The following is an 18654-nucleotide window of genomic DNA, read 5'->3' as shown; positions in this document are numbered from 1 at the left end:
TATAGCTGTTATAAGTTCCTGTTTTACAGATTTTGACCTCTAACCACAATATGTAAATTTTACCATTCAGATGACTTGGAAATCATTACAGTTCACATTTTAAATATTTGTGAAATTCAGCTGGATTGTTAAAAAAAAAAGTGGGATTTTGAATTTAATTTCGTGGGGAGTTAGCTGTGTGTATGTATAGGCTAGGAAATAGAACCTTGGAGCTCTGGGAGGAAGCAAGGGTCAACAGAGAGAATCTTCAGTCCCCTTATGACTTAGAGCATTTTTTTCAACTTGAGGTCCATATTCCTTTTCTAGGTAGCCTTCCAAGGGTCAGATGCCAATGGTGTGTGGAACCAGATGCAAAAGTGTGTGAGGCGACCAGTGCCAGCTTTAGCACTGCACAGTAAGCTAGCTTTTGCACACATTCAAGCACCCATCTCTATCTTGCATCTAGACAAGCAAGAGCAGTCATCAGAGTTCAAGAGGTCATTCCAGCTAGGCAAAAGCATTCAGGTGCAAAGCAAGGCCAGTGTGGGGTGTGTGGCCTGCAGAGAAGGGGGTGTAGCCTAGGGAGAGTGCAAAGAGCCCAACAGAGAGCTGCATTTGGCTTGCCCTGACTGAGGTTCCCCATGCTTGACTTACAATATCATCCCAAACCCATTCTGCTTTGAGTCTTCTGATTAACCAATTTGTACATGTTTTATCTTCTTTAGATGTGCTATGAAATTTACTTTTCTGTTTTAATGAATTAGCATTATTATTAGGTTAGTTTGTCTGAGAGAAGCGGTATTAAATAGTTCAAGAAACTAATGGAGGAATCCTTATGAGAGCCTGCCTGTGATTGCATTTTAAATTATAGGCCTAGACTCTCATGACCAGAAGCGTTTCTCAAGCATTACAAAAATGACCAGACTTTCAACTACCAGGCATTTTGCGTGGCATAAGCTATATTCTCTTCCCTCATTTAGAACTTTTCTAGGGCTAGCTGATCTACTGAATCTTATTGACAGGTTCCATGTGCTGTTGCTTTATGCAGTGCTCAACATGCTCAGAGTAGACCCACTACTTACTTGAGTAATCGTAGTCTATTGATTTTAGGAGTTCTGTTCTCTGTATTGTATAGTTGGGTAGTTACCCCTGTTAACCTACAGTCTCTCTGGTGCCACCGTAGAATCTTTAAGGAATTTACAGAATAAGCTCATGGAGACAAATTGGATTCTAAACATGATTTCTCACCTCTAACATAGAGTGGCTAGGAAATACACCTCTCTACCATCAATGTTCTTTTCCTTGTATTATTAAAGGATAGTAAATTGTTACAAATAAGTCCCTTTTTAACAGACCAAGACAAGACCAAGGACTCAGCTATACAGCCGCAAATAAAAGGTTTTAAGTGTGTTTTAAGTGCAATACAGTGGTACCTCTGGATACAAACAGAGGATCCGTTCCGGAGCCCTGTTCGCATCCTGAAGTAAACGTAAGACGCGACTACGTGTGTGCGCAGGTCGCGTTTCGCCGCTTCCGCGCATGCACGTGGCGTCATTTTCAGAGCATGCGCAAGCAGCAAAACCCAGAAGTAATGCACTCCGTTACTTCTGGGTCGCCGTGGAGCACAACCCGAAAATATTCATCCCGAAGCTACTTCAACCCGAGGTATGACTATACAATGTGACAATAGATGGTGATCCTTATGGAAAATTCAATATATTTTTAAAATGTTTTTTAAAAAAGCATTTTCAGAACATTTTTTATATGTGTGTAGATTCCACCCAAGTTTAAGATTTGATGCATAACGTTTGTTACTACATTGGGACATCACCACAGCTAATGTCATGAAACAGAGGTGTGGCAGTGATATGATGACACTGGCAGTACAGGGCTAATGCATCAGAACAATGAAATATTTCTTTCTAAATTGTATACCTATTGAGAGAGGCCAGCTTTTTATCTCCAGCAAATCCGTAGCTTAGTTACCACCTTAAAGTGGAACTGTGTCAAACTTTGGGCTTTCTCCTATATAATGGACTTATTCCCCCACCACTTCATATTCTAGGCACAGAGTGAATCAGCAATGCTCATTAAAAACAGTGCAGCAATGTGTTCCAAGAGCAGCTTGGAAACAGCTTTGAAGAGCCTAGAGTTTTCCTGCTTCTAGGACATGTGAAAACATTTCAGGAGCTGCTCCTCACTTTGCCCTCGAGGCTCTCTCTGTCTCCATACTGTGTGCCATACCTTTTGCACTGGACTTCCTTGCTTTATGAATTTTTACTGCAGTGCAGTGCTCTATACCCAACTCTTCATAATTATCCTCATTATAGCATCTTTTTATCACAGGGAGATGTTCACAAAGGTGTCCTGCATAATGCATTTCCTCTAAAGAAATGAACCCCCTGGCCTGTGTTAAATAGCTGGTGAATTATAGAGCTGTCTCACCAAAAGTCCATTCATTGTCATGCTAATGGCCTCTGCCACTTACCACCATTGAACTAGATTATGAACTCCCCCTTTGTAATATGCAGTTTGCTAGATAATAGGATTTCCATTTTTAACCCCCCTTTTCAATGGCTGATTAAAAGTATCTTAAGTGTCAGTGGAGTTCAACATACAAGACTATTTATCATCAGCATAAACATGGTTCTACTTCTCTCCAGGGCTATGTGGTCTCTACTACCATTTTATCTTGGGATTCTGCTCCTGTAAGATACCTCTTTTAATGGATGAAAACAGCTTTCTGCTACCAGCCAAAGGGCTGGGTCAGGGTTGGTTTACTTATGTTTAAGTACAAACACATTGGCTTTTGAGCTCTGCAAACCTCCCAGTACAGAATTCCAACCATATTTCCATTGTTCAATTTATGTATTTTGGGGCTCTATTCATGCACACCATTTAAATGTTGAATTTTTTAATTGATTTGAGTGGGATTCTAAATTTAATCTTAATGAGTGGTCCCCTGTGAGAGAATAGATATCATTGTAAACAATCTATGTACATATCTCTGTCCAAGCAATGTTTTATCTGTTATTTGTTTGCAAGAAAACCACTATTGAGGTTCCATCATATCACAAAACAATTTAGAAGTCACCTCATTTTTCCTTTAAATACTGTTTGCTGCTTTAGAAAGACTACTATCTTTTGAGAAAGCCGTATTTAGGCCAGAGACCTATTATTAACATGCAGTTTGTAATACACAGTTTTTACTATAATGTCAAAGTTACTTTCTTGGTCCTTGCCTTAAAGAAGCAGTGAGGAACCTATGACCCATGGACCAGATTTGGTCTGTAACTTATTTAATCAGATCTGCAGCAATATGCATTTTTGGGGCTGCTTAGTCACCCAGTTTTTGGTTGTATGCTACAGTTGCCTAGCCTTAAATGATAGGATGCATTGATGTCATTGTTATTTTAGTGACATTATAATGTGACTAATGAAAGTAAGCCTTTTTCTAGCAGGAACTGTGAGAAAGCCACCCAAGTCCAGAAAGAGTGAGGCTATCCAAAGAAGAGTGGAATATAGATGAAAAGAGAAATGAGATTGTGCCCCTTTCTCACTCTGCATTAACTCGAAGTAATAGTTTATCACTTTCCTAGTTCTGAAGTCACAAATCATCAATGTGAATTAAGAATCGTAGATTTGCCTGTAACCTAGTATGAATCATGGAGGGCAGATTTCCTGTTTGGGTTTGGAGTAAAAATAATGCAAGAACGAGTAATTGGCAAATATTACATGATCTGGAGAAGGCCCTGGACCAGTGTCTGGGTGTGTTGGTTGGCTAGATGAGGTGTAATAAATCATGTTTGCATCCTGGCAAGATGGAGGCTCTGTGAGTGAGAGGTTCCCAGGTCCAATAAATCAGTACAGTGGTACCTCAGGTTACATACGCTTCAGGTTACATACTCTAACCCAGAAATCGTGCTTCAGGTTAAGAACTTTGCTTCAGGATGAGAACAGAAATTGTTATCTGGCGGCACAGCGGCAGCAGGAGGCCCCATTAGCTAAAGTGGTGCTTCAGGTTAAGAACAGTTTCAGGTTAAGAACGGGCCTCCAGAACGAATTAAGTACTTAACCCGAGGTACCACTGTAACTTGTCTGTCCTTTATGGAGTTCCACTCCCTGAAAGATCAGGTACATTGTTTGGAGTTGGTCCTACATCCAGCTTTGCCGCTGAACGTACAGATGTCCTTAGTGGCTAGGAGTGCCTTTTATGGTTGCTCCTGGACTGGGATAGCTTCACTACAGCTGCCCATGCAACTGTTGAATTACTGTAATGTGTTTTATGTGGGGCTACCCTTGAGGTTGGTTCAGAGGCTACAGCTAATGCAGAAGGTGGTGACCCCACTGCCTGTGGGGGCAAACTACCACCAGCATATATCACCTTGTTTGCAGGATTTGCATGGGCTGTCAATCAGCTACCAGGCCAAGTTTAGGGTTCTGGTACTGACAGCTAAGGCCTTAAACAGCTCAGGCCCAGACTGCTTGAGAGACCACCTTATCCTTTATACACCCAGTCTTTGGGAGAAAAGGCCTCTGCCATCCATGTTGACTTTGTATTTCGTGTTCAATTATTTTTGTTCTGTTTTCAAAAACCATTTTTAGCTTTTTGTGATGTTCGTAAATAATCTTGGTGCACACGTTAAATGTTATTCATAAATTATCAACAATAAAAGCAGCAATAATAAGGATTTATTTGAGGGTCCTCGTGCAGAGGTCACCCAAGGAGCCCATCAGAGGCCAAGAAAGTTCAGAGCAGAGGCTCTGTCATCTCCGATGCATTCACCTCGGAGTAGCACACATTCTGTGAGGGAAGGGAATAAGTCTGCTGTCCAAACTGGCCCATGAGGCCATTTTAGATTTATTGTACAATTCCGGAGTTTTGATGAATTGAAACAATTTGTTGAATCACATCCCATCCCATCCTACCTCCCACCTTAAGATAATACTGCTTGGCTGGGGCAATGTTGTTACAGTCGAAGGATACAAATTAGAGAAATAACAAATAACAGCCATTCATCTGCACACAGTGCCTCAAGCGACAAAACGGCCATTGTGAATAAATGCACAAAGCTTACTGAGAAACTACTGGTGTTTTTCTTCTTCCAGGAAACAGAATTAGGTGTATTTATATATATTCAAAGAAATGAAGGCTAGATTAGATGTTGTGATATCTGCCTTTGCACTGACAGCAAACTGGACAAGTCACATTGCTCCATTAAAAAAACACATATATTATGTTTTCAACAGGTGTTTAACACATGCTGTTCTGACACTAATCCATCTCGAGTCTTGTAAATGGGGTAGAATGGATGCATAAATAAAATATTCTTCTTACTGGGCAACAGTGCCTTGTTTTTAGACAGCCCTGTAGTAAATCAGGCATTATAAAATACAATGTTTTAAAAACACAGTATCATTTTACTCCCGGGGTCAAAGAAAGTATAGTGTTATCAACTGAGAAACAATACTTGGGTCAGGATCGGTCAAAAGACTATGCAAAGAGCTGCATGTGCAGATTTTTTGTGGAGATGACGACACTAAGAATCAGAATTGTAGAGTTGGAAGGACCCCCAATGGTCATCTAGTTCAACCCCCTGCAGAAATGACAGCTAAAGAATCTCTGACAGATGGCCATTCAACCACTATTTCAAAACCTCCAGTGAAGAAGAGGCTACTATCTTCCAAGGTAGTCCAAGCCACTGTCAAACAGCTTTGTCAGAAACTTCTTTTGTTTAGTCAGAATTTGTACCCTATTTGGGGATTACATTGCTCCCTTTGGCCTATTATGAACCTATTGTGAACCGCCCTGTGATCTTTGGATGAAGGGCACTACACAAACTTAATATAGTAGTAATAATTGCACTATATTCGGGTATATTGGTTTTTTTGCAGAACTGGAAGCTCAGCTGATATGGAAAATAGGACTAAACCTTGACCTAACTCTAACCTGTTGGCAATTCTCTTCACTGAATATCAGCTCATTCGGTCCCTCATGAAAATCCCATATGACCTTGGCCCTTTGGGACTCCCAAGTCCCAAAAGCATCCATAAACAGGAGTGGTAGCACCTTCAACTTTGAGAATCATAACAAAGAGTCTTGTGGCACCTTAAAAGACTGACAAATTTATTCTGGTGTTGGCACAAGCTTTCTGTGGACCATATACAGCCGCTCCATCAATGCTTATCCTCTTGCCACAGTTGAAGTCTCTGAGGTGCCACGAGACTGTTCCTCGTTCCCCGCTGCAGCAGACCAACACAGCCCCTCCTCTGGAAATATTCAAGAATGGCATTCTCTGCGCGAGATAACATATCCCTAAATCTTTTGTCTGGCGTTATCTCCGTGGTCATAAACCTGCTTTCAGGGGGGCGAAATGCGTCGGGAGCAAAACGAGCATTTGGCTGAGCGAAGCCCCTTTCGGGCAACCTTGCCCTCCCCTTGCCTTGGAAGCACCCCCTTCGCCCTCTGGTACAGCAGCTCCGTGGGATCCCAGCAGGTGCATCCCTCACGCTCGCCTACGACACGCCCCGGCGAAGAAGCTCCTTCCCAGGCCCGGCCCCCTTCGCCTCTTTTGCATATACGCCGCAGCTACCCAATCAGCGCGGGCGCTGCTCCTCTCGCGCGCGCCTCTCGCCGGGGGTTGCTGTGGCGACGGACTAAACCAGAGGCTGCCCGCCAGCCTGCAACAAGCTCGGCAGGGGAGGAGGGAGGAGGAGAAGGGGGAAGAGGAGGGCTCGCTTATCAGCCGCGCAAGGTGCTGCAGCGGCTGGAGCCGAAGACGGAGAGCGAGCGCAACAAAAGCGGCGAGGCGAAACATCCTAGCCGAAGCGCTCCAGGTAAAGGAACCGGGAGGCTCAGCAGGGGACGGCGGGGGAACAAAAGCCGCGTGTGTAGAGCTGGGGGGGGGGGGGATGCAAGGCGAGAAAGGGGTGAGGGGAACTTGCCAAAATGGAAGCGGGGTAGACTGTGGCGTGTGACTTGCTAGATTGTGGCGTGGGTGGGCGCTCCTTCCCCGTTTGGGGTTGTGGTCGTTGCTTTTATTTTGTGTGTGTGTGTGTATGCAGCTTCCTTCCTTGCCTCTATTGTGCGCGCACTGCACACAATCAATAAGGCGCATCCAGGCTCTTGCGGATTTCCCACCCCCCACCCTGCCAAGCGACGGCTGTTTGGTGCGTGAAGGTTTGCAGATCAAAAAAGGCATTAAAGTTTGGGGACGGAGTTTCTTCCGAAGTGGGGAGCGAGGAAGCTGAACTGGCAGAGGGGTTGGTGGGGCTGGGTTGTGGAGGAAGGCGTGAAGGCGAAGAAACTTCCCACTTGGGCTTGAAGGCTGTTGGTCGAGTGCTTTGCAGGGTTAAGTTCTGTATGCAGATACTCACGGTTTTGTTCCCGTTGTGTGTAAGGTGCCCGATTCATTTTAATTTGTAATAATAATATTAGGCTACACCAGAGAACTGTGCATGGGGCTCTTGGGAGGTCCGGCTATCCATGGTGGTTTATGGGACTGCGGTGTTCTGGAAAAAGAACACAAGCATTTAAAATAAGGGCCACGGTGTGTAAAAGGAAGGGGTGCCTCAGAACCAAAGCTGCAGCAACCACTTGTCAGTTGGGGATTCCACAATCATGCACCGGTTGTTTCTGCTTGACTCTGCCATGGTTTTAAGAATGATTTCTGGAAAAGAAAAAGCTGCCACCTTGCATAAACCAGACATTTAGTATTCAATTTAAGAGTCTCCTTGAGTTACTTCTCAGAACGTTTTTCTTTCTCCTTACAAATTAGCATCCATTTCTCATTTCCATGTGATAGTATCTCCACATTTTATGTACTTAGAGCTTAATTTGTTATTATTATTATTATTATTATTATTATTTAGAAATCCTCATTCTGCCATACCTTGTCTGGTAGGGATTTCATCAGTGGGGCTAGTTGTCATAAGAAGACAGATTTGTGGAAGTTTGGGGGTGATTAAAGGAATAGCTTTGTTCAGAAAGACTGCGTGGAAGGAATTGGTTTCCAAAGCAAACCTGGCTATACTGACCCAAGCTTGCAGGGCTGTAGCATAGGCTTTGCTACAAAGGCAAATGGCTGCGTAGAGTGAAAGGGAGAGCTACAAGAGGTTAGTGAGCAGGCAGTGCCTTCTCTTATTTGCCTGTGTTCTGGTCATCCCTGACTCCCCCAAGTAAGAACATCATTAAATAAATAGAAACCACATCTTACATTATCAGAGGATCTGCTCTGGTACACAGACCCAATCCTTTTGCTACTAGGTCTGTTACCTGCCAAACAGCCAGCCAGAGCTGCATCCATATCGGAATTGTCACATTGCAGAGGCAAGGCATTGCTTCCAAAATGCATTAACTCCTTTCCTGGCTGTGTCTGATGCTCAACAGACTGTTCCTACAGTCTGGGGACGACTCACCATGCCTTTTTGTTGTACCTATTGTCCTCTTATTAATAATGATTTCTAACATTAATGATAGGCTGAATGAAAGTATGAATTTTTAAAAAACACCCTAGAGGTAAAACGAAGATACTATACAAAGGATGAATTTTCACCTCCCTGTGGAAATTTGCATGCAAGGGTTGTTTAAGTACATGATCATCCATACTGCACTCCCCAATGCAAAAAGCACTGTTCCTGTTGGATATATTGAAAAATAGGATTTCCCTGCTTTTATAAAGATTTGAGGGAAATCCAAACACTTTCCAGTCAATTATTGAGATAGCTCAGCATCTGTAGTAGGCAAAAATGCTAAGCGTTCTCAGAGCAGTGGGGCAGAAAATGCGTACATTTCTGGATGATTGTTTCCCCATCTGGGATAGCTGATTTCATACTTCTTGTAACGGGAGTTTAAGTGTTCTTTTAAAAAGAAAGAAAAGAGAGCTGCTTAGCATCTCACCCTTTGAATCAGGAGGATGTGACTCATTTTTCCGTTCACCACTCTGATTCATAATATATCCCCCTCTTTCTTTTATACATATGGATTTGAAGCCCCAGAAGGCATTGGCAAGGTCATCTGTTTGAATGCTTGTGGGGAGTTATTTCATTGGATTATTGGAAAATGTCAAGTATAAATAGAATTCCAACGTGAATCTATAAATAACCAGCCAAAGCCAAATCTACACCTCTTCAATTATAATTACACAGCAGAAATTTAATTCACAATTGTTCCTTCAGGCTTGGGTGTTCTTTGCATTTATTTGCTGTGGCACTCATAGAAGAGGGGAACAAAAAGTCGAGGAGAGCCTAAATTCTAATATCATGTCAAAAATGGACTTGTGGGGGTGATTTAGAGGCAAGTCCTAGATTCTCACCTTCACTGCATTATTTGTTTCATAGGAATCACTCAGCCTTGCCTACCTCATGGGGTTGTGGTGAGCCCTGTGAAAGACTTGGCATGGTAAAATGCCCTATAAGCAGCGTTAGTAACAACTTCAATAACAATCATGCTTTGTACCAATTGTATCTTTGCTGATACTGCTTTTAGATATAACACAATGCATGGCGCAGGATAGCGAGAGGTTGTTCTCTGGAATGGGCATTGCACTTGCATAGAGCTCAGCATTGTTCCCAATGCAGGTACCATAGCTCAGTGAGAGCACATGCTTGGCATGCAGAAGGTCCCAAGTTAAATCCTTGGCATCTCCAATGGGAAGAATTTGGTAGCAGATGATGTGAAAGCCCCTTTCACTTGTGTCAAATGATAGCAATGAGGTCATCCTTGGTAGCTGTGCCCCCCTCTTTTTTTTTAAACAAAGAATGAGCACCTTGTAAAGTTAAACTTTACATACCCCCCCCCCAAATAATTACTGCAATGTCCTATGTGCGTTCTAAAGAATGGGGATGCAGCCTTGCAGGTGTTGAGGGTGCAAATCCAAGGCCGACAGACATTGTGGTATCTCTGCATTAGCCTCTGTTATTGCCATTTCCACTGCTTCTAAACTGCGGGTGTAGGGAACGTGCACATGAAAATGGCATGGGCAAGCTCACATCATGTCATCCTTCTGAAAGAATTGTATATCTCTTATTTCTGGGTCTGACCTGGGTCTCTGTTTACGTGGCATCCCATATTCTGCACTCTTTGAGAACCTGGAAGCTGAAGCTGTTATTTTTTAGCACAGGCCAGCACAAATACAAGTTTGCATGCCAATTATAAAATGTGAACACAATTTTCTAATAATACAGTGGTACCCCGGCTTACAAACACCTCGGGTTACAAACACTTTGTGTTGCAGACTCCGCTAACCCAGAAGTAGTACCTCGGGTTAAGAACTTTGCCCCAGTATGAGAACAGAAATTGTGCAGCGGTGGCAGCGGGAGGCCCCATTAGCTAAAGTGGTACCTCAGGTTAAGAATGGTTTCAGGTTAAGAACGGACCTCCGGAACGAATTAAGTTTGTAACCAGAGGTACCACTGTACTTGGTCTGCTGTGGAGCTTTTAGGACCATTGGTTTTAATGTGGCTTGCTGACAAGGGCATCTCACATACAGATGGAAATGGGAAGTGCAATATGCGTGCTGGAGGAAGCATATGCTGATGTAGGAAAAACATACTAAGATCTTTTCCCCAAAGCAAAGTGATGGGAAACTCAGAAATCAACATATTTACTCAAAGGTGGGAAATGTTAATGTGAATGAGATGCACAGAATGTTTGAAAGAAGAGTGATTCAGAGCAAGCCAAGCTAAAGAGTTTGCCACCTTATAAAGCATAGCTAACTGGATGACTAATTTATGCAGATAAGAACAGGTGGGTTACCAATTATTGGGGCCATAGACTAAACATTATTCTGTACCCCTCAACTTTTATGCCCAGTTCAGATGCAAACCCTGGTTTGCCACCAAGCAAACCAAAGCCAAAGCCATCAGTGGATACAATGATATTGAGGACATTTAGCAGGTTTTCATCATTCTTAAAGCTGTACTTTAGAAAAGCGAAAACAAACCCCCAGAAGTATGATCAGCATGGCTACAGCAGATGCATATATTTTGGTCTGAGAGTATTTATTGGCGAGAGACCTTCACTGTGTCCCACTACTGAAGAATATCTATCTGATTATGTGTTCATCTACTCTTCTAAAAATGTGCGGGGGGGGGGGGATTGTAGCTTTATTTGGTTGTGTGTGTGAAATTGCCTAGACTATTAATTGCTTGTAATCTGGTTTGAATTTCCTATTGCCTTTTAATTATGCAGCCCAAGAGGAAATGGCTGTAATTAGGAAAACACCGAACAGGCTTCTTACACCCTTCAATGAGGCTTTTGCCTTCCTACTTGTGTTGGTAAAGTTATCAAGCTACTGATGCTAGATCAACTCTTCATACTATCAATAATTGCAGTAAGGGGGCAATAGGTTTTATTATGCAGCAGAGATGATCGTTGATATGCAGTCTCAATGGAAAGCTTTTGATTGCTAGGGTCTGACTACCATATATGGAGTCGGAATGAAATCTTTCTCCAGATCTGTTTCTTTGGAAAACTTGTAATTTTCCTTAATTTCTTAACCTTGTAACACCTGTATTAGTTTTTAATTCTCACCTAAATAAAAACTTCTTTCCCAGGACTAATAGCAGCTTTGGGGATAGGGACAGTTTCTGCAGACTGTGGCACACAGGGAAAAGGGTTTGTTTTATTATTATTATTATTATTATTATTGAAAAAACCCTACTCATGCACTGTGGTATTGGTTCTTTCCCCAACCTAATTTTCAAAGTCTTTAATATTTGCATGCTAAATCTTATATGCATTTAATGTCATATATATTTTGGCCTTGGTTGCTCTGCAGGCAGTTTTCTGCAGTAACACACTGTAGTGTGCATTGTAGAGGTTTACTTTTGAGGAACAAGAACTTTCATGGGCCCTTCTTTGGGGGAAACAAATGAATAGCTGACCTCTGTTACACTGTGCAAGCCTATGGTTTTCTATTAATCCTTTTTTAAAAAAAAATTCTCATTGATTCCAAAGATCAGGTGACCATTGTCTTAAATATATATGACATCACTAATGGCAATAGGTCAGCACAAACAAGGGGAAACAAGAAAAAAAGGTACAGAAATATGTGAAACAAGCTTTGTCAGTTCTTTTTTGTGTTCAAGCCTGTGAAAGGTGATTTTTTTAAAAAACCACAAGATCCTTTAACGACAATTCCATATGCCCATTGTATGTTGGGGGAGGACCTACTTAATCATATAGTTGCACATTTTAAAGCAGTAAATCAAATGATGTGCATCAAAACATTATATATATATAACTGAAAAGGTGTTATTAAGTTGAAAAGGACCTCAAGGGTCACCTCTGAAGGACAATCCACTACTTTTCAAGCCAGCCTGCCCTATGGTTGAAAAGCTGATCCTTTTGGAAAGCTCTTTCTAAGGTTTTGTAAATCCTTTGCCTTGAAATTTGAATCAATTGGTTTGGGTCCTACCACCTGCAGCAGGTGTCAGCAAACTTTTTCAGCAGGGGGCCGCTCCATTGTCCCTCAGACCTTGTGGGGGGCTGAACTATATTTGGAGGGGGAATGAACGAATTCCTATGCCCCACAAATAACCCAGAGATGCATTTTAAATAAAAGCACACATTCTACTCATGTAAAAACACCAGGCAGGCCCCACAAATAACCCAGAGATGCCTTTTAAATAAAAGGACACATTCTACTCATGTAAAAATCTGCGGGCCGGATTTAGAAGGCGATTGGGCTGGATCTGGCCCCCAGGCTTTAGTTTGCCACCCATGACATGGAGTGAGAGAAAATAAATGTGGCCTATAAACTATATTACATTCCTTCTATAGTTGAAAAATATGATCATTTTTTATATATATAGATTGTCTCTTCTTGGCCGAACATACCCAACTTTTTCAGCCTTTCGTTGTAGGATTTGGTCTCCAGACAACTCACCATCACTGTCGCCCTTCTTTTGACATTTTCCAGTTTGTTGATACCCTTTTAAAACTTTGGTGCCCAGAACTGGTGTCCTAGGTGAGAATGGAACAAAGCAGAATAGAGTGATACTGTTACTTCTCACGATCTGGACCCTATAATTATCTTAAAGGAACCTTTGCATTTTTACTGTGAAACAAGTCTCACTTACTTCCTAGTAGGTATTTTATGTAGACAGTTGTGTCAAATCAACAGATGCATGTCAGCTTTCTGATGGAAAGCTAGGCAGATAATTACACAAATTTTAATTAATGCATATGCACAAAACTACACAGTGTTTAAGAAAATATTAATTTCGGTCATGATCAAGTCATTGCAAACCATTCAGTTATTTTGTTACATTAATACATAGGACATGTAAAGCTGACATATATTTTAATCTGTAATTTTAGTTTATTTTGTATACTTATAATCTTATACCTATAATTGTATACGTATAATAAGTTATATTCAAATTTTATTAAACAACTAAATAAAATTAAGTTAATAAAATTCTGTATAATATAATAGAAATTGCATGCACAGGAACAATAAAATATATTGGCAGCCTTTTCTAGTGCTCAGATTTGTAAACCTTTCCTAGTGTGAATTTCACTAGGTCTTGCCTTCACAATGATCTGGTTCAGATGTAATGTTAGACTTGGCTTAGCATTACATCAGTGAGCCTTGGGCTTGTGTGCCCCCCTTCCCCTGCCTCTTCTCTGATGCAGCCACTTGTAAAACATGAAACCACAGTTTAGATTACGTCTGAAAGAGGCCAGCATGTTCTATCAGAATAAATCACCTATGTCCTCATTGAATTTTTTCTGGAGGCAAAGGCACTACCTGATGGTACTTTTTGCCACTCAGGTAGTTTAAAGACTATGGTTTAATATGGAGCCAGCAATATATTTGCCTGCAGAATCACCTGTGGGTAGCAAAGTCAATGTTAAGTGCAAAGTGATGCACATTGGGGCAAAAATCCCTAACTTCCCATATATGCTCATGAGAACTGACCTGGCTTTGACTGACCAGGAAAGAGATCTTGGGGTTGTGGTGGATAGCACAATGAAAATGTTGACCCAGTGTTGTTATAGCAGTGAAAAAGGCAAGTTTCACATTAGGAATAATTAGAAAAGGGATTGCAAAACTGCCATCTATGGTGCAGCTGCACTTGGTGTACTATGCTCTGTTCTGCTGGCCACGCCTGGAAAAGGACATCGTAGAGCTGGGAAAAGGTGCAGAAAAAGGCAACCAAAATGATCAACCAGCTAAAGCAGGCATAGGCAAACTCCGGCCCTCCAAATGTTTGGGACTACAATTCCCATCATCCTTAGCCAACAGGACCATTGGTCAGGGATGATGGGAATTGTAGTCCCAAACATCTGGAGGGCCGGAGTTTGCCTATGCCTGAGTCAGAGCAACTACTCTGCGAGGGAATATTATGGTGTTTGGGACTTTTCAGTTTGGATAAAATGGTGTGTCGCTGGCGAGGGCATAATAGAGGTCTATAAAGTTCTGAATAGTGTTGAGAGAGTGGATAGAAGCCAGTTTCCCCCCTCTTTTCTGAGATCACCCATTGAAGCTAAATGTTAGGAGATGCAGAACTGACAGAAGGAAGTGTTTAAACTCTGGAATTCAGTGCCGGCAAGATGCAGAGATGGCTATAAAAGTAGATTAGACATGGAGGATAAGGATATGAATGGCTACTAGTCAAGATGGCTGTGTACTTCCTCCAGCCTCAGAGTATGCCTCTGAGTACCAGTTGCTGGGGCCACATGTGGGAGAATGCTACTGCACTCAGGTCCTGCTTGTGGGCTTCCCATGAGCACCAAATTGGCTGCTTTGAGAACAGGATTCTGGGCTGGATGAGCCTTTCGCTTATCCAGCAGAGGCTCTTACGTTCTTATGAACTCATCATTCTGTAAGCAGTAAACTGCATAATAACATTTTTAAAGACAGAAATGGTGTTCACATCAGGAGCAGGGATTGGAACTGACAAACAAAGTCCAAAAGCCACTTGAGATTCCCCCCCTCAATAAAAGTATTGGCAATCACTTGCGTATGTTAGTTAAGGTCACAGTTTTGCAGGCCAGGTTGTTGTTTCATTTAGGGCTGAGTGGCTTTCTGGAAAAGGATACTGCTTGGGGGCCTTCATCAGGGTGCTGCAGTTGCAGCTTCCTGTCACATCCGATTAATTCTGTGCCCTGTTATCACTCACTTAGCCAGTGATGCTAATGCAACATGATGGACTCATATTATTGACTGGATTATTTTATTTACAGTCCCATAATTTAGTTAATTGAAATGGAGCGTCTGATTATGAAACCATGGAGTATTTTCTTTCCTCCTCCTCTTCCTAAAGCATTTACGCCCTCTGTCCTTGCAAAGCCCAGAAGACTTTACAATGATGTGTTTTCGCTACTGAGGCTACAGTCTTGTACCAACTTACCTGGAAGCAAGTCCCGCTGAATGCAATGGGGCATACTTCAGAGCTGACGTATATCGGATTGTACCGTGAGTGAATTTAATTAAAATATTAATGGTGTGATCTAAAACTAGTTTATACACATGTGCCCTTTTTTCTGAGGGAGGAACTCAGCAGTGACAGGAGCACTTCCATGGAAAGGGGTTGGGCAGGTGAAATCTTCTGAGCAGAAGTGAAATGTTATCACATTTGTGGGAATTAGAGTCAGCTCTGTCATTAGACAGAGTGAGGTAGTTGCCTCAGGTGACAGATAGTTTGGGGAAGCAAGGAGTGGTGGCAAATTGTGGAGGGCTGATCTGTGTGTGCAACACAAGCTGCTCAGCACCAACTGAGCTATCCTGGGTGTGGTGCAGAATGCTGTCTCAATGCCAGTGTTGACATAAGAGTCAACTGCTAATATGTTTGGTCTCAAGTGGCAAACTATCTTGGGCAGCCCCTTAGACCAGATCTAGCTCATTTAGAATGAGCTAGTGCTACGTTGGCATTTTATTTTTGTTTGGAAGTGCCCATCAGGACCACCTCAAAACATATTGCTGCCTGAGGCAAAGCACAAGAAGAAAGCTGACTGGGCTGGCAGTTACCTTTTTTGACTTCAGTACTGGCAATAGGCCAGTGTCACACACCACACCAAAGAGAAGCAGACTAGTTTAAAAGACCGTGTGCCATATACAACTCTGCTTTCAAACAGAGGAACTTGTGGCTGGGGGCTGCCGCTGATAAGTCCTCAAGCATCTGCTGCCTGGTGTGATCACCTCACTCTGGCTAATGGTAGGGCTGGCCCTGGTACCTTTTCCTGCTAAAAGAGGTTTCTGGTGCCCTTTCCATCTCAGGTTTCTGCCACTGTGTCTTCAGATACTCTGTACTAGGAAAACCCAAATGCTGGGTGTAGTTGTACACAGATGTTGCTGAATTTGCATAATGCCATAAAAATCACACACATAATTTGTAAAATTTATTACAACAAGCAAGCAGTCTGAATGTTATTCTGGCTCCCTATAACCTGTAGCAGTACCTGCAAAGATCCGATCGGTCAGCTTGCCTTTGGCAGATGCTGCCAATGCATATTAGAAGTTTCTCTGTGCAAAAACAAAGCTATGTGTTTTCTTTGATAACAAACATATTGAAATTCTTAGGATGCCAAAATCCATGTCCCCTGCCATATTATGTCTTCCTGTAAGTCTTTGGTTGCGTAGTAAGACTTGGGCTGTGACAGTGAAATACTCCATCTAAGGGTATCATTTCATAATCACAAACTCAGCCACTGCAGAAACAGTGCACTGAAATATAAAACCTGAAGTTGAAGACAGTTTGTTAAAGGGTGTGTAAAATGATTTTATGAGGTCCAGAACTTATACAGTTTTCCCCCAGTTTGGCATTTTCCCAAATTGAGTACCTTTACTGAGTGACGGTTGACTTGTCCAACCTTTGCCTTTTGAAATCAATACAAGACATAATAACAGCCCTCCTAATGAATGCTGATGCCTATAGTACCTTACTTGACTTTGTAAAGGATTTTCAGTGAGTAATTTTGGTAAAGCATCATCTTCTGAATGAGCAATTTGTTTATTTAACAGAGCACGCGGATTCTTATGTCTTAGCAATGCTTGGGGCGTATCTCACAAAGAGCTCCTACACTCCTGATTTGCTGTTTTAGTATTGATGTGGAAGTGCCAGGAGAGCAAAAATCCCCCATACACAGGACTGACACATTGTGCTGACTTTGCTCCTCTGTCTGTACAGAGCACCTGCTGTGCAAGCCCTGCACTGACAGACAGATGCATGCATGACTGCAGTGCAGATGAGTGGAATATTGGTAAATGCTGAACACAGGCATAGCATTGGTGCTGAGGGGTTTGGGTCAATTCCGAGGAGAAACGCACAGAGAGATGCCATTAGATGTGAAATTTATTAACTACTGTATTACTTGGGAATTGTCAGTTGTGTTAATGGTATTGCGTGGAAATGATTTACACTTAGAGCAAAGCATTTGAGATCCTGTTAGAATCTCCAGATATGCTAGGATCGTGTCCCGAGGATATTGGTTATAAAAGAGAAAAGATTTCAGGAAAGGTTGTTTGTGGAACGTGACGCCGTCATCATATTGGTTGCTAAGTAAGTACCTGGTGATTGGAACACACCCAGGTAGCAGAAAAGCTTCTGGTGTTGTCAAACACTGCTCAACAGCTGGTCAACAGATTAGCACAGTGAATTCATAGCCCTTCGGGACCAAAGGCCTTCTTATACCAAATGCTGGTTGACCTTGAATCCTGTGAAGGGGTGGCCCACACATTTGTCATGAGCATCACTGATCATTCCATCCAGTGCTCATGTTCAGCACCAAGACAGGAAAACAGCACCTAAACCATAATCAATTCCATGGAGGGTGTGTTGCGAGACACTCTACTTTCTGTGGACATTGGTATAGTGGGGAGTGAAGTGATCTCTTCCATGTCTGTTCATTCTTGTCTGGCGGGGTAGGCATGGCTATTTAGTGCACGATTCATTGTGATGAAACCTCTGCCTCTCGAAGGAACCAACTCTGCATGAAAATGGTGCAAAGCACTGCTGAAATTGTCTCTCTCACTGTGTCTGTTTGCAGTTGGGAAGGTTATAACATTATTAAAATACATTAGCTTTAGCAAAGCTCCTTGCTTGTCTCAGTAACATTGCATTAATGTTTGTCTTGGCTTTGGGACGTAAGAGGGTTTTTCTTTTTTTAAAAAAAATCCCCTCTTATTACTTTTATAGACATTTAATTTTTATCAAGAGCTGGAACCAAAATCCCTAGATTCCAAATGACTCTGTAAGAGAGCCCTCAGGATCCTGTAATTCTTCAAAGAATCCCACAGAGTTCAGTGGCCTTTCACGCTCACTTTGCATGAATCTGCACTATTTTGGCTTGCAGCTTTGTTAGAGTTCTGGGTAACAGCTCGGTACTGGGTTGTGGTTTTTTTGAAGTTTCTTCAAGCAGCACTAATTCAGAAAGCTGACATTTTCTGTGTGGAAGAAGCTTAAGATTTTGAGCATTGCAGCCCTCAAGCGAAGGCTGCCTGAAGGCACTTTACTATGGTGGTTCTCCACACTGGAAGCATAATAATTAAAAGTCATTTACTTCAATGTATTGGCCCAAATATGGGCAGTGCCTCCATGATAGCAGATGTAGGGGATGTGCAGTGGTGGTACAGATATATTTAAAGACTAGCGCAGTACACTGTAGCTCAGTAGCTTAAGCCTAGCATGCTTACCAGGTTTTTGCCCTTGGGATTGTGAGTTTAA

At 42.2% G+C, this 18654-nt stretch overlaps 1 protein-coding gene across 2 annotated transcripts in view; it reads left to right on the top strand.

Annotated features, from left to right (window-relative positions):
* Positions 1-6663: 6663 nt before the first annotated feature.
* LOC114603832 (uncharacterized) overlaps positions 6664-18654 on the top strand; it is a 71741-nt gene continuing 59750 nt past the window's right edge. For both annotated transcript variants that reach the window (XM_028743164.2, XM_028743155.2), the window contains exon 1: positions 6664-6816. The gene's annotated coding sequence lies outside the window, so the exon portion shown is untranslated. The remainder of the gene's footprint in view (positions 6817-18654) is intronic.

The sequence above is a fragment of the Podarcis muralis genome, chromosome 1 (assembly GCF_964188315.1).
Source record: "Podarcis muralis chromosome 1, rPodMur119.hap1.1, whole genome shotgun sequence".
NCBI classification, from domain to species: domain Eukaryota; kingdom Metazoa; phylum Chordata; class Lepidosauria; order Squamata; family Lacertidae; genus Podarcis; species Podarcis muralis.
This window is presented reverse-complemented; position numbering and strand designations above follow the sequence as displayed.